This window comes from Sarcophilus harrisii, chromosome 2, assembly GCF_902635505.1.
Source record: "Sarcophilus harrisii chromosome 2, mSarHar1.11, whole genome shotgun sequence".
Lineage (NCBI taxonomy): Eukaryota > Metazoa > Chordata > Mammalia > Dasyuromorphia > Dasyuridae > Sarcophilus > Sarcophilus harrisii.
Window position 1 is genome coordinate 356208192 of NC_045427.1, and position 13261 is coordinate 356221452.

General features: G+C 33.4%; 1 protein-coding gene and 1 pseudogene across 1 annotated transcript in view; one reads left to right on the forward strand and one right to left on the reverse strand.

Moving 5' to 3' along the window:
* CDC42BPB (CDC42 binding protein kinase beta) overlaps window positions 1-13261 on the forward strand; it is a 151827-nt gene that overhangs the window by 14381 nt on the left and 124185 nt on the right. The window lies entirely within an intron of this gene.
* LOC116421568 lies at window positions 3577-4374 on the reverse strand (annotated as a pseudogene).

A 13261-nucleotide genomic window follows, 5' to 3' on the forward strand; every position in this document is an offset into this window, starting at 1 on the left:
CAAAAATTCCCATTCTTGGACACCAGTCCTCCCCCTACTCCTTCTCTTAAAATGTAAGTTATTTGAAGATACAGACTGTCAAACATTTTGTATTAGAATTCATATCATATTTAGCAAAGAAACTGGAAGTATAGTGTTTACTAAATAACTTTTCATTTTCTTATTTAAAAAAACTATTTAAAGGATCATTTTATGGAAGAGTTATTAGACTTGCTATATTTGACCTCAGAGCAGAACCAGTAATGGAAATTGCAAAGAGACAGTTTTAAGCTTTTTTATTAGGGAAAAGTTTTACAATTTGAACTGTTCCAAAATGGAATGGAGTGGTATGTTCTTCCTCATTAGAAGTCTTCAAAGAGAAGTAATATGAACAGTAGTCAAATGAATTATTATAAGAATTCCGTGTGTGTGTGTGTGTGTGTGTGTGTGTGTGTGGCTTAGTCTAGCTGGTTGCTGATGTTCCTTCCTATTCAAAAATTTTGTGATTCTGTGAGGTAGGCAGTGTAAGTGTTGTTTGTAAAACTATCTGAAGAATTATAAATGTAATAAGGAAAATGGAAAAGTAGATTGTTTCCTTACAGCCAGTGGGTTATCAAAATGATACATCCAGCAGTTAGAGAATGGCTAAATGCAATGGCTATTGTATCAATGTAGTGGAATATTATTGCATTATAAAACATGATAAAAATGATGGATTCAGAAGAAGTTGGGAAGCAAACTGATGCAACATTAAGTAAGCAGAATCAAGAGAACTACCTTAACGTATTTTGACTTTTTATTTTTGTCTCTAGCACCTACCACAATGCTTTGCATGTAGTATGAATTTTAATAAGTGTCTTCTCAGTCATTCGTTCACTTAATGACCACAGTAATGTAAAGGAAAAGAACTTTGAAAGATCTCAGAATTCTGAACAGGGATCAATCAGGACTTCAAAAGATTAATCATGTCTCCCACTTTTTGTCAGAGGTAGTGAAATATACCATTTCAAAGGGGGCCAGTGTGTTTGTCTGTTTCATTATACTTTTTTTTGTTATTAGGAGGGACTTTTATTTGGGGATAGTAGGATTATAGTTTACCTTAGAGACTAGAGGGAAACAATGGGTCTTCTGGAGCAGTTAGTTGAGTGACTTGTGCTTTAGGAACATCAATTTGGCTAGTTTGTAATGGTTTGGCCTGGGGAGAGATGGAGAGTCAGTAAAACCATTAGTAGGCTATTATAATAGTGGCAAAAGGTGATAAGGGTCTAAAACTGGAAGGCAGGGAAGAGGAGCAGGATTGTGAATACAAAAAAAGAGGACAGATGGAAATTATATCATGGAAGTAGAATCAGTAAGACTTGACATCTTGCTTAATTGTAGTATTACTGAATTAAAAGGTATGCACAGTTGAGTAAATTTTTGGGCAGATTCCAGATTGCTTTCTAGAATGGTTAGACCAATTCATAATTTCGCCAGCACCACATTAATGAGCCTGTTGCCTCTTTGATAGGTGTGAAGAATAATATCAAAGTTACTTTAATTTTCACTACTATAATTATAATGATTTGAAGCACTTTTTTCATGTGGTTATTGATAACTTATGCTTCTTTTGAAAATTGGCTATCTCTGTGTGTACATGTGCATTTATTTATTCCCTGTGTCTTGGATAGGAGACCTTTAATAACCTTTATCACTTTTCTCTCTATCCTTTTTATACCTTGACAGATTATATCAACCCTATTGGAATTTTGCTTACAACAAGAATTTTTGAAAAAAAAAAAGTGATTTCATCAGATTATGTATACCACATTTCATCTCTATCACATCTTACTTTCTTTTTTTGAGAGGGAAGTGTATTTCATCATTGGCTTTCTGTGTTGCTTGCTATAGAAATTAGTCCTAACACTTAATCCGACTGAACTTTTTTATATTTTTCATTTATATTCTTTTAGTCATGTGTATTTTATTCTGGTTCTGTTTATTCTACTCTATATCATTTATTTATAATTTAGAATAATCTTTGTTATGTTGATATGCATTTAGAACATTTCTTTATATCATTTGGTTCCATATCTATTGAAAATGACTTTAGATCTTCTATGTCTATGTCTATGTTAGTCCCTATGTAGTTTGTATATCAAAAAATATTTAATAATTTTTCTTATTTTAGTTGGATAGTATTGTTTTTGTAAAAATCCATAATTTTATATAATTAAGTTGGAAAGTAGTTTGGTAGAAATTTGATATAGACTGATTATTTATATCATACACCAAGATAAATTCCTAATGGATACATGACTTGGATATAAAAGGGAAGGGAATAATTTATATAACATCTATTTTGTGCCAGGTACTGTGCTAAGTACTTTGGAAATATTTTCTTGTTTAATTCTCACAACAACCCAGAGAGGTAGGTGTTGTTATTATTTTCATTTTACTGTTGAGGAAACTGAGACGTTGTATATTAAATAACTTGCCCAGGGTCACACAACTAGTAAATATCTGAGGTAGAGTTTGAGCCCAGATTTTTCTCTGTTGTACTGACTAGCTGCGTAGATGACATAAATTATTGGAGCAAGGAAAAAAATAATTTTCACATCTATGGATAGGAAAATATTTTGTAATTTCATGAGCTGTAGAATTATAGGAAACAAAATGGACAATTTTGATTATATAGAATTGAAAAGTTTTAGCAAAAACAAATCTAATGCAGTTAAAATGGGAAGGGAAATAGCTGGAAAATTTTTTGCAGCAAGTCTCACTAATCTCTGATCTAAAATTTAAGTAACTAATTATTAGAAGTCTTCCCATACAGGTAAACAATCAAAGAATATGAATAGGCAATTTTCTTATTCCCTCCCCCCCCCCTCCAGTTTTTTTTTTAAACTTGTCTACTTTTTATTGAATTGATCTTAAGTCAACACACAAGTAAAGCTCTTTCTTTCCTCTAAGTACTGGCACTAATCTCATGTAACTCCGAAGGACACTATAAAAAGCTCCTTTCACATCTATTTAAAAAGGAACAAGTTTTAAGGCAAAAGATGCAAAAAGTTTTTTTTTTTTTTTTTAAGATTACATAATTTGCATGTAGCAATAGTACTGCTTCCCTCTCCCTTGTCTGAATTTATGTTAAATAGCTTTTGCATATAACAGGGCTTTTATATAGGCAAGTAGTAATTCCCTATAAACAATGAATTGTATAATATTTAGAATTTTTTTTTTTAATAAAAATGTACAAAGTCCTAAAAGGACACATTCTAGAACTTTGGTTATTTTTGCTTCCAACATACTTAGACTGCTCTGATCACCATCATTCCAGTTTTTAAATTATGAATCAGTCTCCAAAAAGCAAAGCAATGCAAAAAAAATCTCATTTGGGGAGGCAATAAATCATGTCACGCCCTTTGACAAAAAAGGAAAAAAACAAAAAAGTACATTAGAAGCCCATTTAGAACTATTTGCAGTGTACAGTGGAGGGCCCAAATTCATCATACTCCTGCTTACTGGTTCATCATATCTAATAAAAGGTAGAAATGGAGAGCAGAATGGAGTCTTCAATCTAAATGGAGTTATTTGTGTTTTCATGGGGCAATGATCTCAATTTTCACTGTTCTGGAGGTTAGGGTTGTAATCTTTTTTGCATCCTCTCAGTAATATCTGCTTATGTGGTGGTGTGTCACCAGACAATGTAGTATTAGCATATAGATCTTTAACAGATATCAGCATCACATTTTGTGATTGAGTTGACAATTTCATGAATTCCACAAGATTCCATATCTAAGAAATGGTTGGGAGAGAGCTTCTGGGCATCTGAATCTCTCATTGCCAGTGGTGATAATTTGACCGTGAGGGAGCTCATAGCTATTTCCCAGAGAAGAGCTGGATGCTTCAGTGGCCATCTCCTGCTAGGATCACACAACACAGCTTTCCTGCATTTTTTTTCCCCCCCCAGTTGTGATAGTGAAGCTTTAGCTTCTCTTGTCAGGATCTTCATGAGGTAGTCAGCCATGTCCTGGCCAGTCAGATCTAGTTGGAGGATGGCATGATGAAGAGCATATAACCTAGGCAGAGTATAGGTCGCACCATCTTCAGTCTATCACAATATCAGTGGTATGAGTGGAGATATACTATGGAGGGAAGGACAGAGGGAATTTAGGGGACAGTGACAGCAAAGCCTGGATGGCAGTATACATGAATGCAATGTTGAAGGTTTTGAACCTAATTTGCACCATCTTTTTTCTATGAGCTTAGGTTTCAGGAAGGCTTCTGTGGACAGGGTGTGTTTCAGGGGCCATATAGAGCTCAATAGGCATTATGGTGCCATATATTCTCCATGTTGTTAAACCAGTTGGTAACAATACTGTAGTTTTTCCTATATTCAATATCATATCTCATGTATGGGCACTGAACAGTGGAGGGAAGGATGCCTAAGAGGCATCATTTTCTACCAAAACAGCTTTATACATGCATGAGGGCAGAAATATTGTCATTTGTGGTGAATGTTGAAGGGACAAGTTTAAATTCTTAAGAGAAAAGAGTGCTACACTTGGAAGCAGTAGTAGAAAAGTTCATATCGCTCAAGTAATTTTGTGAGAAAGAAATACAAGCTACCAAAAACATCAAAGAGAAAAAATGCTCCAAATGATTAATAATTAGAGAAATGTGAATGAAAACAACATTCAGGTTCCATTCAACAGATTAGCAAAGATAACAGAAGTAGAAGATGACAATTATTGAAGGAGCTGCAGTTAAACAGGCACACTTATACACTGTGTACACAAGTGGACTACTATGAATTGGTCCACTATTCTAGAGAACAACTTGGAACTACACCCCAAAAGTCATTAAACTGTTGATTCTTTGACCCAGCTATGCCATTACTAGGCTCATCCACCAAAAAGTGCAAAACCAATAAAGGTAAATATGTTTGAGCAAAGTAATGATGATGATGTGCTTACCTTCTATGATAGGAATAGAGGGTGGACAAAATCTTTATGTCTTCTAGGACCACAGAAGTAGTTGAAGGAAGTTTGGGATTTCTTTTGATAATCTTAAGGGAAGAAAGAAAAGGAAAGGAAAAAGCAGTACATGACAGAAAAAATCAGAAACTTAGTATTTAAGTTGAACTTTCTCATAGTTTGATCTTGGTCTTATAGAAGTTCTCTCTTTTTCACTTATTTTCCTTCCTTAATCCCAAGTTTCTTGAGTTTACTTAATTATCTAACTCTTTACTATTATTTTTATTTTTTCTCTTTTCATTCTTTTCCTTCCTAGGCTAGCTAGGAATCCTTCCTGGCCCTTCTTCCAGCCCTAATCTAACCTCTTAACCTTGAGTAATTTATAGTACTTTTCCAAGATGTTATTTTTCCTTTTTTAATCTGTTCCTTGGTGAATAAAAGGTTTGCTTTCTCCTCTGTCCTGTCCATCTCTAAGTGAATTATACTTGTTGGTTTTCTTTGTTTTGTCTTCAGTTTTGTTTGGTTTGTTTTTGAGGAATCTTTTTTTCTGTTGTGTTTCTTTCTGGAATTCTAACTAATGAAAGAGTCACTGTGATGTGGAGAAACAAATTGTTTTTTAAGTTTCAGGGCTGGAGCCTTCTTTAGCCTCATATTTATCACTTGCCCATCTAGTGATGGCATATGACACTTTTGGATTAATGTATCCTTGGCCACTTTGGTCACTGGCCAACATTAGAGACCCTATATTCTCTCTCTTATGATGGGAATATGATTCTATGAAGTATAATCCTTGTTACCAGAAAAGAATCTCTTCTTCTGCAGTGAAATTGGAAAACATTTCTTCCTTTTTTCTCTTTTGTGTTAATGCATTTTAGCATTTCCTCACTAGGCAGAACTATGCTCCCTTTTTCCATCCTCCCAAATTTTTTTCCTCTTCACTGTTATCCATTTCTCCTATGTCCACCCTTCCTCCAGACTTCCACTACACTCTTCAGGCAAGTCAAAGAATCAAAGAAATCACCTCTTCCTCATCTCTTAAGAGGCAGTAGAGCATTTTTGGTTGTCCTTATCAGTTACTTTTTTTTTTTTTTTTTTTTTGTTCTTAATGTTAATTTAGTTCTTCCTAATAGGGATTTATTTAAGCACCTACTCTGTGCCAGGCACTGTAGTCATAATTCTAGTAATTAAAAGAAAGACAAAAAACAAGCTCTCTTCTCAGGGATGGAATTGAATGGGGGAGGCAAATTATAAATAGCTATGTACAAACAGGATATAAACAGGATAAACTGGAGATAAATTAGCTGAGAGAAGACACTGAGATTAAGGAGGATCAGGAAAGGCTTTTTGCAGAAGGTGGGACTTTAGTTAAGATTTGAAGGAAGCCAAAGAAGCCAGAAAGGAGAGATGAGGAGGGAGAGAGTAATAGGTGTGAAGGACAGGCAATAAAAATGTCTTGCATCAAATATGAATGTCTTGTGTGAGGAATAGAAGGGAAGCCATTGTCACTAGAAAACAGAGTACATGTAGGAGGACCAAGGGGTAAGAAGATTGCAAAGATGGGAAAATGCCATATTATGAAGGTCTTTAAAAAGCCAGAAGATTTTGTATTTGATCTTGAAGGCAGTAGAGAGCTTGAATTGCAGGGGTGGGATTGGGTTGACATGATCAGACCTATATTTTAGGAAGATTAATTTGACAGCAAAATAGAGGGCAGACTGAAATGGGAAGAGACTTGAGACTCTACCTTGTGTTAAGAGTCGAGTTACACATACACATATCTACACACACACACACACACACACACACACACACACACACATACATTTCTGGCCAAAACCGAAACAGTTGTAGTTCTCAGAAAGACTTCTCTACCACACCCAAGGTTTCATTCTGGAAGGTCACACAACTCTGGATTTCACTCCTAGGAAGTAACCTTTGCTCCCAATCTTTCCCTCTGAATGGATGACACCAGGCCAACAACTTGTTTTCTTAAAAGGATACACTCCGTAGTTCTTTATTTGCCTTTGTGTCTGGCACTTCTATCTCCTACCTTCTGCTTTTCCACTTTTTTTATGTGTTAGCTTCTCTCCTAAGTTTCTAGAGGGGAGGAAATTTTTTTTTCTCCTTGTATTTGTATTCTCAGTGCTTTAACTCAGTACCTGGCACAAAGCTTTAATAAATGTTTATTGACTTGTTGACTTACTGGAAGGATGGTAGTGCCTTGGGGAAAGATAATGTGTTCAGTTTTCGATATGTTGAATTAAGATATTTTTGAGCTATCTAGTTTGAGATGTCTAGAGGGAGCTAGAGATTCAAAGTTGGAGGTCAGGAGAGAGGTTAGGACTGGACAGATAGATTTGAGAAACACTTGTTGAATCCATGGAAGCTAATATGGACACTACTTGGCTTAGAGGGTTTTTCAAGAAGAGAACCCTGGACAGAACTTTGAAGAACTACAACTAATGGATATGATCTTGTAAGTCCAGGAAAGGAGATTTAAGAGTGATTGGAAAGAGGAGAAAGCATATTATAGAAACTTGATATTCTTCTTAGGATGATCATAAAGAGAGTGATCAGCATTCTCAAAGATGAAAAGTCAAGAAGGAAGAGGATTAAGCAAAGGCCATTACAGTTTTGGCAACTAAGAGATCATTGTTAACTGGAGAGAGTAATTTCATTGAACAAGTTTAAAGTCAGACTGAAAAGAGTTTAAAAAAAAGAGAATGAGAAGAAAGAAAGCAGAGCTCTTAGACAAGTTTTTCAAGGAATTTAGTCATAGAGGAGAAAAATAGGGACAGTAGCTAAGTGGGAGTGGACATATCAAGTGAGGGTTTTTTTGAGATTAGAGGAGAGATTGTGGATAGTAGGAAACAATGAGTAGACAGAGCAGTTGAAGATAAGTTAAGAGAATGGGTAAGGGGCAATCTTCTACAGAAGTCAGAATTACTTGATTCATAGAGAGGGGTTAACTTTGTTAAGGATAAGGGATGACTGTTCATGTGAATGGGGTAAAGGAAGGATTAAATAGACCTTCTCCTAATTCTCTTGTGCCCCATAACATTTTAGCTTCTTTAGATATGTTTGCCTATAGATAATTTTTGTGTGTGTGGTCTTTGTAAGAATTAAAAACAACCCCCCCAGCTCTTGCTTATTAGAATCATTAATTGTCCTCATTGCTCAAGAGGGATTTCTTTTAATTTTACTTTTTGCTTTTCATATGACAAAACAAAACAAAATGTATGTTATATAGCCTCTTCAGTGGTTTCTTTTGGGGTATGTTATTTAGATGATCTCTTTTCTGAGAGTTTTTTTTTTTTTTTTTCATTGATAATAGACTAAAATTTGCAGTCTTTGTTCTGGGTTACATTTTTGAGCTCCCTCTTTTTTTAGAATATCATTCCAATTTTAAAAGTTTTTTTTTTTTTTCACATAAAAGAATGCTTCTCAGCTGTTCATTTTTTTTTTTTTTTCCATTGAAAAACCTTTTGCTTGGCTGCTTACAAAAATGTGTGATTTGACATTGATATTCTTTTTAGTCACCATATACTTGGTGGTTGAAACTTGTGGTTTCTTTGGTCAATGATTTGGTTAACCTGTTCGTTTTCAATGCTTCGGGCAGTTTTCTTAAATTTTTTTCCTGTGGTGTAATATTTAGACTTTTCATTAATTTTTTTTTTGGGGGGGGAGATATTTGATCTTCAAATTTCTCCATCCATTTGTATAGAATTCACATGTTTTTTCAGTACTGCTTTTTTACTTGTTTTTGCCAAACTTTCCCGTAGATAACTATTTTTCACTTTTATCACTCATTCATTTTTACAACTCTGTTGTCTTGGATTTTTGTGATCAAGGACCTTGGCATTGGAGATTAGTTAAGACAATGCAAAAAAAGAGTATGGGTTTGAAATATTGCCTATATTACCCATTGTTTCTTCTTAGAATATAAGCCTTTGAAGATTGGAATGGTCTTTGTTTTTTTATTTGTATTCTAATAGTTGAATGCTGTAAGTCACGTAGTGTGTTAAGTACTTAATAAGTGTTTTTGCATCCGTCCATCTGTTCATTTATTATTAAGATGAATACATTTTATTAACAGAAAAGGGAAGATTCTGCAAATATTTAGCTCCTTTTATAATGTATTCTTCCAATTAGAACAGTTCTTTGTTATTTGCTAATTAGTTTTCATTTTTTGCAATAAACAATCTGTAAAAGACTAAGAATTTGGAATTATTAATTTATAAAAACTTGAAAACTTTATACAAATTCTGACTGAACAGGACCAATTTAAGTTACTGAATGATAAATCTAGAGTTGAAGTGGACCATAGAAACTATCTAGTCCGGTCCCATTTTATAGAGGAAATTGAAACTTCAGGCTTTTTGTTCAGAACAGGTAATATCAGTGCAAGTATTTGAATTTAGGTTCTTTGATGCTGGAGTCAGAACTCTTTCTCTTGTACTTCACACTCCCTTCCTTAGATTCCCTAAAAGATAAGAATTAATAGAATTATGCTAACAATTCACATCCATTATATGCTATAATTTACTTTTTTCTTTTTTTATTGTAGTAAGTTTATTTTTAATAATAAGTTTAATATTGCTTTTTGAATCATGTTGGGAGAGAAAAATTAGAGCAAAACGGAAAAACCTTGGGAGAGAAAAAAAAAACAGAAAAAAGAAGTGAACATAGCATGTGTTTATTTACATTTAGTTTCTTTAGTTCTTTTTCTGGATGCAGATGGTATTTCCTGTCCAAAGTCTATTGGGATTGCTTTGGATTACTGAATTACTGAAACCAAGCTTTTCAAAGTCCATGGTAACACATTCTTGCTGTTAAATGTGTACAATGTATTCCTGGTTCTGCTTGTTTTGCTCAGCATCCTTCATGTAAATCTTTCTAGGCCTTTCTAATCAGCTTGTTCATTATTTTTTTAGAACAATAATATTCACTTACCTTCATATACCACAACTTGTTTAGCCATTCCCCACATAATTTACCTCTTTCGTAAGACTTTAATTCATAAAATTTCTTGAAAAAATTATAAATTTATTTTTTAACTCCCATTTTATTGATAAGGAAATTGCAGTTCAGCATTAAGATGTTCTCCTCCAGCCCCATCTCCAGGTCATAAAGCTAGTAAACCTTGCTATGGATATTTTAACACTCTTGACTCTGAGTGCAATATTTTTGTTACATTGTTCCATCAACTCAAGATATAGTTGCATTGTGATGAATAATTGGAAACAAATTTTACCATTTGTTTGAGTGAGGATTCAGTTGAATGTTACATTATTTATAATTTAATATCTTATATAAGTGTTTCTACTATAAATGCTAAAGAGTAAGTTAAAATATTAATGTTGCCTTCAAATACCTTATACTTGGAGATAACCTTGTCAGTGATTGAAGAAAAAAAGGAAATGTATCACTGGATTGTTTGTCATTAGTTTAAAAATCTTTAAAAATTTTTTTTGATTTATTTATTTAATATTTTCCCTCAGTTAAATTCAGAACAAAATTTTGTTTTTAAATTTTTTGAGTTCCAGGTTCTGTTCCTTATCACCACCCACAATTAAGGAACCATATGAGAAGTTATGTAAAACATTTCCATAAAAGTCAAGTTGTGAAAGAAAACATAGGTTTCTCACTCTAATGAAAATAAAAATCTTCTAGGAAAATTAAGTTTAAAAAAAGAGAAAGAGAATGCTTTAGTGTGTATTCAGAGATAATCAGTTCTTTCTGTGGATATGGATAAGCTTTTTCCATCATAACTCTTTCAAAGTAGTTGTAGATAATTGTACCTCTGACAATAGCAAAGTCATTTATAGCTGGTCATCTGAGAATATTGCTATTATTTTGTATATATTTTGCTTAAGTTCACGGAGGATTTTCCAGGTTTGTTTTTTCCCCCCTTGAGGACATCCTGCTCATCATTTCCCACAGAACAATATTCCATCATAATCACATACCACAGTTTATTGAGCTATTCCCCATTTGATGCACATCCCCTCAATTTTCCTTTGTGTGTGTGTCCTGAGAACTTGTTCTATGAATATTTTTTGTACATATATAAGTCATTTTCCCTTTTTTTTTTTTTTTTTTTTTTTTTTTTTTAATCTCTTGGTATTCATGCCAAATAGTGGTGGTGTTAGGTCAAAGGATATGCATGAATTTATAGCCCTTTGGACACAAATCCTTGTGTCCAAAGGGCTATAATTTGGGCCATGGCTCCTTTTTATTTTTATTTTTTAAATAAATTTGACTCAGTTCCCTCTGTTTGAAAATGAGGCCTTATTAGAGAAAATTGCTTCAAGATTCTTTTTACAATTACTTTTGCTAACTGTATTTCTGCCCATTTAACCTCTCTTCTTTTACCCTGTTCCTCCTCAAAAGTCTTTTGGTAATGACCATTCCCTTCTACAATATGCCCTCTCTTTTATCACCCTCCCCCCTCTTCCCATATTCTATTTCTCATCTGTTTTCTTGAAGGTTAAGATAGATGTTTAAACCTATATTGAGTATGTTTTTTTATTTCTTCTTTGAGCCAGTTCTGTTGAGAGTAAGGTTCTTTTACTCCCTCTTCCCTCTCCCTCCTCTCCTCCACTGTAAAAGCTTTTTCTTGCCTCTTTTTTATGGCAGATAATTTGTACCATTCTACTTCTCCCTTTCCCTTTCTCCCAGTACATTCCTTTCTCACTCCTTAATTTTGTCATTTTAAAAAAAGATATTATCACTTCATATTCTATTCATACCTATGCCCTCTAAATACTTCTAATAATAATACTAATAATGACTAATAACTAATAATAATACTAATAATGAGAAAGTTCTATTGAATTACAAGTATCATCCTCCCATGTAGGAATGTAAACAGATAAACATTTATTAAAAGTTCCTTATGATATCACTTTCCTGATTACTTCTTTATGGTTCTTCAGAGTTCTGTATTTGAAAATCAGATTTTTCATTCAGCTCTAGTATTTTCATCACAAATGCTTGAAAATCCTCTATTTCATTAAATGACCTTTCCTCTGAAAGGTTGTAATCCTAGATCCATTGCTCTTTGGAATATTGTATTCCAAGCCCTCTGGTCCTTTAATGTAGAAGATGCTAAATCTTGTGTTATACTGACTGGCTCTACTACATTTGAATTGTTTCTTTCTGGATGCTTTTCATCTTTTCTCCTTTGACCTGGGAGTTTGGAAATTTAGCTGGGAGTTTTTCCTGGGAGTTTTCATTTTGGCATCTCCTTCAGGAGGTGATCAGTGGATTCTTTCAATTTCTTTTGTACCCTCTGATTCTAGAATATCAGGACAGTTTTCTTTCATAAGTTCTTGAAAGATTATGTCCAGGATCTTTTTTTTTTTTTTTTTAAATCACGATTTTCAGGTAGTACAATAATTTTTTTAAACATTTTATTTATTTATCTATTTTCCTGGTTATACACATACAATAGCTTTTTAAATACACATTTCTTTATGAATCATGTTAAGAGAAAAATCAGAATGAAAGAAAAAACCAATGTGTGAGAAAAAAAAGCAAAAAAGAAGTGAACATGGCATGTATTGATTTACTACATTCAATTGCTATAGTTGTCTTTTTGGATGCAGATGGCATTTTCTATCCAAAGTTTATTGGGATTGCCTTGGATCACCAGATCACTGAGAAGAACCAAGTCTTTCATAGTTGATTGTACACAATCACAACAAGATTATTTGACAATGTGTTTCTGGTTCTGCTTGTTTGACTCAGCATCAGTATTAGATCAATAATTTTAAAATTATCTCTCCTGGATATATTTTCCAGATCAGTTGTTTTTTCAGTGAGATATTTCACATTTTTGTCTATTTTTATTATATTTTTGTTTTGCTTTATTATATCTTGATTTCTCATAAAATCATTAGCTTCTTTTTGCTCAGTTCTAATTTTTAAGGAATTATTTTCCTCAGTGAACTTTTATACCTCCTTTTCCAAATTGCCAATTATTCTTTTTAAAGTCTTCTCCTCATTAGTTTTTTGTATTTCTTTTTGCAACACTCAATTCTTTTTCTAATTTTTCCTTCGTCTGTCTTACTTGATTTTCAAAGTCCTTGTTGAATCTTTCATGGTTTGAGCCTAATTCTTAATTTTCTTGGAGGCTTTGGATATAGAAGCTTTGACTTTGTTATCATCTTCTGAGTGTGTGTTTTGATCTTCCTTGTCACCATAGTGGCTTTCAAAGATCAGAATCTTTGTGTCTGCTCATTTTCCTAGTCTATTATTCTGCTTTTAACTCTTTATTAAAGTAGAGCTCTATTTCCAGAATAGAGGATGCATTGTCCCAA